An 11,523-nucleotide genomic window follows, 5' to 3' on the forward strand; every position below is an offset into this window, starting at 1 on the left:
AAACCTGGGACCCTTCAGTCTGCAGGATGATGCTCTCTCCACTGAGCCAAACTAGCTAAGAAAAAAGAGTCTTTTAAAGGGACAATTTACTAAGGTGTGGGCGGAGTTAAAGGAGACTGACCAAGGATGGAACGGGAACCTGGGATTATCTACCCTGAGTAGCAGGTACCAACTATGGCTTGCAGGGTCGAGGGGAAGGACTGGTTACTGGAACCTGGCGAGAAGAACTGTACATAGAGGGTCACTATGACCTTCAAGTAGCAATAGGCAACAATCTTGAAAGGAATGGGCTGGGGAAGAAATACCTTGACCTACTCTCTGCCCATTCTCTTATCTCCACCTGTTGGTTGGACCCAATAAGAGTCAGAGGGCAAGAGGCTCCTGGTGCAGTTCAGGCAAGTCAGCCTTTCTGAGCACAGGGCAGTGGGAGAGAGAGTGAGAATAGATCTGCGGACGAATGGAAATGACCACAGAGGCAGCAGATCTCAAACCTTCTTGTTTGGAAACTATTTCCATTGGATGGTAAGTGTTCGTTAGGAATAAAAAAGAGGCTTGTATGAGAGGATAAGATGGAAAATGAAGTTAAACAGATTTCTTTACTTCAGGACTTCCTAAGAGCTCTAAAATGCTAGTGCACACTGTGGTCTTTAATGGAAATGGTCTATTTCCCAAACTTCGCTGGCCATGGCCATGGTCCTTTATTTTAAGAAGTATCTCACAGGGCTCGCATCACCAAGACTTGCTTTCAGCTTAAAACTTATTGATTAAAGGCAAAAACAAACAAACACAAACCCACAAGTAATAATAAATTAGGAAATCTTGGAAATCAGTGTTGCTAAGGTATAGGCAGCAATATAATTTGATAATTTGTAGCAGTCAATGAAAAGGAGCATCACAGTATTTTTCTAATCTGTGTTTGGCTTTGCCATAAGGAATGAGAGGCCTCATGTGAAGAAGGCCTGGCCAACTCCCATGATGTCAGGCCCCCAGTGGTCCAGCCAGTGACACTGTCACTCTTCTTTTTCTCTAAAACTGTGGAAAATGCCACTTGCCTTTCAAGACCACCCACCGTTGTCCCATTACCCCCTGCATGTGGGTGGCCTGTGTGCGCCCGGTAATACGACAGCCTGACTCTCAAAGCAGTGTGGACTGAACTGGCCAGTTAGTCAACTCCTTTTGGTTTTCCTTATCACTCAGCTGTCTGAGGCACAGTGTGGGAAAACCAACCAACAACTTATCTTGTTGATTGATCACCCACTGCATAAGTAATAGTCTCCTGGCTAACAATGCTAACCATCTTCTAGTCATCAATAATCTTTACCACTCTTAAATATTCTTATTTAAGCGTCACATCAACTCTGTGGGACGTAATTGTGGCTTTTTACCAGTAGGGAAACCAAGTCTCAGGAAAGTGAAGTGACTTACTCAAGGTCACGTGGCCACATTGGAACTGAAATTTGGGTATTTTTTGGTCCCTAAGATGATGCTTTCCTTATCTTGTTGGCTGTATAATGTGAGGAGGAGAATTGCTATTTAAAACCCAAAGCATGTAGGGATATTGCATAAATTCAGACAGGGACTCTACCTCTATAGTGCTCGCTTTCTCTTGCAGAGACTAGAGGGAGTAAAGAAGAAAAGTCACCTTTCAAAGCATATTTCTAGTTCTTTGTTGCTGCTAAGAGAGTAGCACCCGGTATGGACTGCCCAGGGCTCGGCAGGGCAAGTAATGAATCTTCAGTTATGCAGTGATAGGTTCAGATCCATGTAAGGGAGGTAGAGAGGAATTCATCTGTATTGATAAGTGAGGGGAAATGAGTTTGGCCATGAGAGGACACCAAAGGGTGGTGGTGGGGAACAGAGAATAAGGAAGTCCAAGTCAAGATTAAGGGGACGATGACACACAGCAAGGTTCACTGGTAATGTGACTGGGGGACTTCTAAGAATAGAAAGGTCCATTGTTCGACTTGATGATGTTTAGAGCTTTGACGCCATCATTTTTCTTCTGAGCCTCAAATGTGAGCCTTGTGTGGGAGGTGTTTTTGCAGGAAATCATGCCCTAACATGGGCAGCCCATGGACAACAGCAAGGCAACTCGTTCGCAGGACTAATTCGGTGGAAATGAACTTAGAGAAGGAAGTGGTGGGGACGATGAGAAGACCCAGAGACCCTTCTTCTAGCACCAAGAGCCTCCAGAAGATTTGGAGGCATGAGTGCCACCCCTACATGTAGGATGGAGTTGAACAATTTTATTGGCTCCCCAAACAGTCAAATACTTTGTCTGACTTTGGGTTTTTGCTACATCTGTGCCCATTGTCCCATCACCATGCTTGGATTGTCCCTGGGGAGCTCCTGACTCCCAGGCCCTTACTTTCCAAGCCTGCAGCCCTCAGGGTCTCTCTTCAGATTTCTGGGAGCTGTAAGTACAACCAGCTCCTGCTTCACACTCCCAACTCCAAGAGCACTTTGTGTTGTGGTACCTACAGGAGCAGGAAGCTGGGGTTTTCTTTAAGGTTTGTTTGTTGTTGTTTTTAGCTGCTCAGGCTTAGCTGACCTGGACAGTACTCCCAAACACCTGGTGGGAGTTGGCCTCGCATGAACACCACACCTATCTGCTGCTTCCCAGGATGTACTGACTGCACACTGACATTTCCAGGACTCCACACTGTTTCGGGGATGCTCCCTGGCAACTCACCTGTGCTCTGCCCTGTTGCGATGCCTACTTTTCCCATTATTCATTTCTCCCATTTGGTGACAGCCTTGTGAGCAGCCTGCAGGAATGCACAGTACCTTGCAACATGTGAGCAACATGGTGGAGAGATCTACCTGTGGCAGGTGAAAAATGTCCCTGCAAAGATGTCTATGTCCTAATCCCCGGAACCTGTGACTATGTTCCCTTATATCAGTGGTTCTCAGCCTTCTGGCCCTTTAAATATAGTTCCTCATGTTGTGACCCAACCATAAAATTATTTTCGTTGCTACTTCATCACTGTAATGTTGCTACTGTTATGAATCGTAATGTAAATATCTGATATGCAGGATGGTCTTAGGCGACCCCTGTGAAAGGGTCATTTGACCGCCAAAGGGGTCGAGACCCACAGGTTGAGAACCGCTGCCTTACATGGTAAAAGGGGCTTTGCCGATGTGATTACCTGAGGCTCTTGCAACAGGGAGATAATTTAGGATTGTCCAGGTGAGCTCAATGTAATCACAGTGGTCCTTATAAGAGGGAGGCAGGAGGGTCGGAGTCACAGGAGGGGATGTGATGGTGGAAGAAGAGGACACGTGACACATTGCAGTGCTGGTGTTGAAGGTGGAGGAAGGCACCATGAGTCAAGGAGTGTGGGCAGCGTCTGGATGCTGGAGAAGGTAAGGAAACAAATTCTCCGTGATTTCAGCCCGGCGAAACTTATTTTGAACTTCTGACCTCCCAAATTGTAAGATGGTAAGTACGTGTTGTTTTAGGCCACTACATTTGTGGCAATTTATTATAGTGGCAATAGAAAATACTAGTACACTACTCTAACAGAAAAATGGAATCTTAAAGGTATAAAACATGGGTCAGAAAATATTTTCTGGACCTGGACTGGGTGTTTATGTATTGTAACATTAACTTAACATTAAAGAAAAACTGCAAAGTCAAAGTAAGATGTATCCAAATCCTATGTCCCTAAAACAGTAGGTCTACCATTTGATTCTGTTCACTTTATTTAATATTTGGCCCTGTGTGTATTTTAAATGTAGTTCAAATTAGAATCCTTGTAAAATGTTGTGACTGCTTCATCATAAACATACCTTTACATTGCTACCACGTCTTCCTAATCATCATCCTAAGTTATCCCACAAACCTCCTCTGAGAGAATCTGCCATATGTTCTGATGTTGCCATGGTGACTATGCATTTCAGCAGGAGCCAACGCTTTGCTGTAACAGGGAATGAGTTGCGTGTGCATCACAGGTGAGCACACTTTTTGGTGGCTAAGCAGCTGAATGGCCTTGGGAAAAGTTATTGATGCCTCTGGGACCTCACTGAGAAATTGAGACTGTCATCTACGTGGTTGCTGTGGGAATGAAATGAGATCCTGATATCTGGTGTCTTGCATGATGCTGAGCACATAGTAGATTATCTCAATAAATAACTTGTATTATTTCTTTTTTCCCCAAAATGGTAATACCAACTTGATAATAATTCTTTATTATCCAGGGTCCACATTTTTCCAGTTCTTTCATAATCATTATTATTATTATTGAAATTGGCTTATCAATTTTTAAAGTATCTCTTAATCTGTAGGTTCCCCTTCCATCTTCGGTCTCTATTGTTGGTGAAGAAACAGGGTCGCCTGTTTTGAGACTCTCAGTCTGGTTTTGCTGATCGCATCTCTGTGCTGTAGTTTGATAGTTTGGCATGTTCCTGTTTGCCTGTGTTTTCTGTAAATTGGTAGTTAGAGCTGGAGGCTCCATCAGGTTCAGATTCTATTCTTTTGGTAAGAACACTTTGTAGATGGTGTTGTGAACTTCCATAAGGAGGCACGTGAGGTCCACTTGCTTCTCTTTTTGTCGTATTAGTCCCACCTGTAATTTTTGCCTAGGTCTATTTATTTTTTAGGAGTTGCAAAATAATGGTATTGTAATTCTTTTATTTATTTTTTCATGTATTAGCTAGAATAATTTTATAAACTTCCTCTCATCAATTATTTGGTACCCTGAAGGACATTAAAAAAAAAGGCAAGATAAATGCTTGATTCTTTATCTTTATTTACCAAATTAGAGGCCCAATGCATGAAATTAATGCAAGGGGCTCAGCCCTCACATCCCCGACTTTGTCCGGGAGGTCGTCCGGATGGTCGTTCTGCTGTTCAGTCTAATTAGCATATTAGCTCTTTATTATATAGGATATTTTTCAGTGAGTTTGTTTTCCTAGTATCTGCTGAAAGGAGGAATGAATTTTTAAAATCATTATCATTATAAACTCATAAATATAGTTTATTACAGTAAAAGTCCTTATTGATACTCAAATTTTGCCTTTTTTTTCCAGATTGGCTTCTGTGTCCATTGCATGACATTTGTGATCTGATAGCTTCCTTGTTTTTCTGATATGATATGATATTTAGACTTACCTTAGACATTTCTTATCTCAGACCCCCAAATCAGCCATTTTTTCAGGGAGTCCTTGTGGTACAAAACAGTATATACATACTTTTAAAATCATTTTTTAAACCCAATATCCTGGAGACTACTGCAGGGTGTTGAAATATTCCTTATTTCTTTTTATACCTACAGAGTCCTCTGTGGTGTGGCTGTACCACAAGCTATTCAATTTTCGTGCATTAAATGGTTGCACTGTAAAATTGCATTGTATGGATACATGCCCCCACTATTGATTAAATTTTGCTATTGTAATTAACACTGAGATGAGTCTTTCTATACATACATATTTTGTTGGAAATTTCTGATTGTGTTACTAGGATAAGTTCCTATCAAAAATGTTATTGAGAATACCATAACGTTATTGCAAAACAAAATAGCCCAAAACTTGTGACTTAAAACAACCATCATTTGTTTAGCTCATGATTCTAGAGTCAACAATGTGGGTTGGTACCATCTAGGCAGTTCTTATTATTTAGGCTGCCCTGAATCAGGCATCTGTAGTTATCTGCTAGGTGGCTTGAGGGCCAGCTTATCTAAGATGTTATCAGCTAGGACAGCTTATCTGTGCCTCACAGGGTCTCACCCTCTAGCAGGCCAGCCCCAGCTTGTCACGTGATGGCTGGACAGGATTCCAAGAGAGCAAGCAGAGTGTGCCAGACTTGAAATTGGCACATCATCACTTCTGGTACATTCTACTGGCCAAAACAAGGCACAAGGGCAATGGGGAAATAAACTCCACCCTTGGGTCAGAGTAGCTATAAAGTCACATTGCAGAAGGGGCAGAGAATTGGGGTCATGATTACCAGCAACCTACCATTTTGGGTAGAAGGATATAGACCTTTCAAAGTTCCGAGTATGTACTGGAGGGTCTTGTTCTTATATCCCACTTTCTCCCAAATGAACCCCAGTTCATTCAGAGTAAATAGTCTATCCTCCATTTCTACCTGGCCATAGATCCCTAGGGGTAATCATGAGTAAAATTATTAGAAACATGTACAGGGAGCCTCATTTGACTCCAGTGCCTTTGAGATGAATTGATGCGTCCATAACTCAACACATGTAACCACTCTGAGAATTCATTCGCTTAGGATCCAACCCAGTAGACCAGATTTATGGGAAGGTGGTATCAGTACTTAGATTTGATTTGGATCCCCACACTTACTCTGGAGTTACTCCAGAGTACAGCCCCAAATCCATGCTCCCTCCAACTTCCCTAGAAACATCTGGATTCTCATGGGCTGCTCCAAACCAGAGTGGAGGTCCTCCCCAGACGGTTCAGTGGAGGAAGCGGTACCCTGGAAGACAGGAGAGATGGGTTCTAGCCCTGTCTCTGCTATTTACTAGCTTTGGGTTATCGGCCAATCATCGTCTCTCAGCCTCAGTTTTCCACTCTGTAGGGTGAGGAGAGTAATACCCACCCACCTCATAGAGTCAAGGTGAGGATTCCCTGTAACATTCCCTGTAACATGGCTGAACATGGTAAAGGTCTTCCCTTCACTCCCAGCTTTACTATGTGAGGACGGTGTCTAGCTGGGAGGAGAAACGGGGAGATGGAGTCAGCTCTCCTTAGACTTCTCAAGGCACAGGGGTCGGGGCATCTTTTAGTCTAAGCACCTGGCTTGTGGCATCGACCTGTGACATGGCTGAATGTGGTAAAGGTCTTCCCTTCACTCCCAGCTTTACTATGTGAGGACGGTGTCTAGCTGGGAGGAGAAACGGGGAGATGGAGTCAGCTCTCCTTAGACTTCTCAAGGCACAGGGGTCGGGGCATCTTTTAGTCTAAGCACCTGGCTTGTGGCATCGACGTCTAGCTGGGAAGAGAAGCGGGGAGATGGAGTCAACTCTCCTCAGACCTCTCAACGCACAGGGGTCGGCATCTTTTAGTCTAAGCACCTGGCTTGTGGCATCGAACATTTTGCAGGTGTAAGTAGTTACTGTAAGGAGGGTCAGCAATTATACAGTTTAGGTCAAAGCTTGAAAGCACACGGTGGCCATGCCCGTACCAACGCTGTGGGTGGCTACGCTACCTCCTGGATTTGGATGAACTCTGTCTGCCTGTGCATGCACCCCACCCTCACCACTGAGTCTGAAGCAGGTGTCAAGTAGCACAAGGCGAGCAAACCTGTTTGCTTAAATGTCTGACTCATCACTCACTCAGCTTGACAGCCTTCTGAGCTTGCTTCAGACTTTAAAAAAAAAAAAGGTGAAGGGTGGAGTGGAAATAGGATCCTTTTATTATAGAACACTTTCCTGAGGGGTTATTTTCTTGAATGTTAATCCAGACCCAGGTTGTTATTTTAAAGGTGCACTGGAACCAAAACCAGTTTGGGGCTTGTCTGTTAACCCTGTGCTGACTCACTCCAGGATGGCAACCTGGTTTGTTGAAGGGCTGGGATGCTTACAGAGCTGCCTACTGGGAGCCAAGGACCCTGATTTTTCTTTGCTAACTGAGGCCCATTTTTATCTTTGCCCTTAAGACCAGGGATTCCTGCTTATAGGGAGGAAGGAACTAGAGGGTCCCATGCAACATCCCTGTGTCTGGCCACTGTCTGGTAATGGGTTTCTTCTGAAATTAAGGTTGGCCAACATTGGTAGCCATTTGCGTGGGATGGATGGTGGCTACCCAGAGTGCCAAGTGAAGTTTGAAAGCAAAAATGCAGTTCTCAATAGTGGGGTGGATACGATTAAGCAGGAATTGGCAAATTATAGACAGAAGCTCAAATCCAGCAGCTGCCTGGTTTTGTTTTTTTAAGTGATATACTGTATTTTTTTAAGAGCAGTTTTTTGGTTCACAGCAAAATATATAGAGATTTCCCATATACCTCCCTGCCTCTTCACATGCACAACCTCCCCCACTATCTACACGCCCCCCCCCCCACCACCAGAGTGGTAGATTTGTTAGAATCCATGAACTTATATTGATACATCATTGTTACCCAAAGCTCATAGTGTACATTAGGGTCCACTCTGGGTGTTGTGCATTCTATGGCTTTGGACCAATGTATAATGACAGTTTCCACCATTGTAGTGTTACACAGAATAGTTTCACTGCACTAAAAATATACTGTGCTCTGCCTATGTCCGCTTCCCACATCCACCCCACCCCAGGCAACTACTAATCTTTCGATTGTCTCCATAGTTTGGCTTTTTCCAGAATGTCATATGGTTGGAATCATATGATAGGTAGCCTTTTCATGTTGTCTTCTTTCACTTAGTTACATGCATTTAAGTTTCCTTCATGTCTTGGCTTCATGGCTTGATGGCTCACATCTTTTTCAGTGCTAAACAATATTCCATTATCTAGATGCACTTATTTATTTATTCATTTACCTATTGAAGGCCATCTTGGTTACTTCCAAGTTTGGCCATCATGAATGAAGCTGCTGTAAACAGGCACGTGCAGGTTTGTCTGTGGACGTAAGTTTTCTGTTTATTTAGGTAAATACCAAAGAGTGTGATTGCATTTGAGCTTCAAGCTGTGGCCGCCCAATCCCCAGGGACTACCACCCCATTCAAGGTCTCTTCTGCATTTAGACCTTCAGGCCAAGGCTTTCAAAACCTGTGACTCATCACCCTCACCTGAGTGTCTTTCAATAAGGGTGGACTGCACCCCAGGCCTGTGGAGTCAAGAATCTGGATTATATCAGGCGCCTCAATTTGGAGGCAGCTGGTCCATGCACAGATGTTTAAAAACAGCAGCTTGAAGCCACAGAAGCAAGCGCCTCCTCAACCAATCGCCTCCACCTCCATTCTGAGTTTGCACGGACTCAGTGCCATTGTTGGGAACATAAAATGCTTTCCGTCCTCTTCTAGCTCAAGCTCTCGGGCGCTCCAAAGGCCTGATCACACTGCCCCGAGAGGTGGCTTAGCCGGGTGGGCTGTATGCCAAGACAGCTGAGAGCCCCAAGCACTTAGCAGAGGGCCCCGGAGCGCCCCACTCTAAGGACAGGACAGGCCACCCCCATCGCCTCCTCTCTCTCTGACCCCATGCACTTATCTCCTGGCAGATGTTATTAGAGTGAATTCCAGCAGCGAGGGCCAAGGGCAGCAGCCCGCAGATACAATTTACTCCCCTGTGTGGTCATAAAACACTGCAATTGAAACTTCAAAGGTCTCGGGCAGGCACTGCCCATGGACCCACCTTTCTCCAGCGCCTTCGCCAGCAGCCTATGCAGTCTCCTCAGCGGTGACCTCAGCTCCCTTCCCTACCCCACCCTGCATCAGGGCTCCCAAGAAGAAAGCTGTTTTCATGACATCAGCGGTGATTCAGCTGACCTAATTTCTCCCAGGCTGGCAGAGTCAAGAGCCCCCGTCAATACGGCAACCCATGCTATGGGCATCAGCTAAGCCGCCTGAGGTGGGGGAAAAGCTGGGACTTGTTCTGAGAGCAAAAGAAAACGAGTGTGAAGCTGCCGTTAGCCCCAGGTGACTCAGACTCACCGAGATCTGGAGGAGAGACCCGGCCATTCCCACAGCCACACCCTCTCTCTGCTTGCAGCTGGCATCCAAAAATGCTCTGTGTCCCCACCCCAACCCCCCCTACTACCCGGTGGATGGATGCTGGTCAAGCAGCCTCCTCCCCTGTCATCCTGTTTGCTGTGCTACTCAGGGACCTGCAGCCTCGTCCTTCTTACCTGTGGTTTCTGGGGCTCAACCAAGCGACTCTGGCCTCTTTGTTTATCATGTTACCCTTAACCAGAGTAGCATTTCTTTTGCCTTGCCTGCCTAATGGATTTCAATTCACCCTGTAAAACTCTGCTCAAGCTCTGTTTCTCCCAAAGTCCTTCCTCCCCACCAGTCAGAATTAATTCCGTGCATCCGATTCGATTCAGTCTGCGGCTCTCAAGGTGCAGTCCCCAGACCGGAAACCTCGGCGTCATCTGGGAACTTGTTAGAAATGCAGATGCTCAGGCCTCACTCCCCCCCTCCATTCCCCTTCCCCCTGCCACTCAGGTATGAGATCAGAACTCGGGCCCTGGGGTCTGTGTTCTAACCAGTTCTCCAGGGATTCTGCGGCACGCGGGAGTGTGAGGAAGATGGCTTTTGCTCATGCGTCGTGCTGTATTATAGTGTTTTCATCTGTGTTCCAGAGAGGTCTGAGAGCTCCTGAGGGCGGATATGGTATCCTATTCATCTCTGCCTCTGTCATCCTTAGTCCCAGACTAAGACTAGGCAGAACAATCATTTTGAAGGAAAAAAATCTGATGGGTGAGCTTTATCCCATCCTCCCTCTGGAACCCTGCAGTGGCTGCCCATTGCTCCTTGCCACGACCAAAATGTCCCTGCGAGCCTGACTCCCTCCCTTCCCCTGGCTCACGGTGCGATGGCCATACCCGCTTCTCCCTGTCCCTCAAACATGCCCAGTGCCTCCTTGGTTCAGGGCCAAGACCAAGCTGCCCTGACCCTTTGCCTACCGACTAACCTACTAGTTTCTACAAACCTTCAGCTCTCAGCTTACGTAAACGTGCACCTGCAAGCCTCTCGTGATCTCCCCCCACAAACACACAAGGTGAGGACCCCATGAGACACCCGCCCCCATAGCCTCCTGTGCACTCGTCACAGTTGTCACTATCTGGTTCTCTGTGGGATGCCTGTCTGTCCCGTAGACTCTAAGTTCCCTGTAGGAGGGGCACTTCCTCCCTGGGCCCATCACCCTCTGTCCAGGTGTCTTCATCCCGGAGCTTCCAAACCTCCAGGTCCCACACACCTTCCTCAGGCTGGGGAGTCCCAGGTGGAGGGCTTCTGGTGGCCAGCGTGACTTGCCAGAGCTCATGACCTGGCCGGCATGGTAAACAGTGAAAGTGCTGCTGGGGAATTTCCAAGCGGCTATTTGATAAATTTGCCTCCGTTGTGCAATTTCTATTTGCTTTCCATGTCTTTTAGTTCCCTGGCACATAGCGAGTGCTTTCTCACCTGACTTCAGGGTTTCTGACGCTATCTAATTGGAGCAGAGGGTTCTTCCTGACCCTGTGAGGATTCATTCTGCAAAGTAGTGTCTGAGCACCTCCTGGGAGCCAGATGCCCTCTGGGTGCCAGGGACAGAGCCTCCAACAAGACTGAAACGCCTGCCCGGCTGGTGTGGCTCAGGGGTTGAGCATTGACCTATGAACCAGGAGGTCACAGTTCAATTCCAGATCAGGGCACATGCCTGGGTTGTGGGCTCAGTCACCTGTGGTGGGTGTGCAGGAGGCAGTTGATCAATGATTCTCTCTCATTGACCTAACCAGGAGGTCACAGTTCAATTCCAGATCAGGGCACATGCCTGGGTTGTGGGCTCAGTCACCTGTGGTGGGTGTGCAGGAGGAGGTTGATCAATGATTCTCTCTCATCATTGCTATTTCTACCTCTCTCTTCCTCTCCCTTCCTGTCTGAAATCAAT

The sequence above is a fragment of the Myotis brandtii genome, unplaced genomic scaffold (genome assembly GCF_000412655.1).
Source record: "Myotis brandtii unplaced genomic scaffold, ASM41265v1 scaffold777, whole genome shotgun sequence".
In the NCBI taxonomy this organism is placed as follows: domain Eukaryota; kingdom Metazoa; phylum Chordata; class Mammalia; order Chiroptera; family Vespertilionidae; genus Myotis; species Myotis brandtii.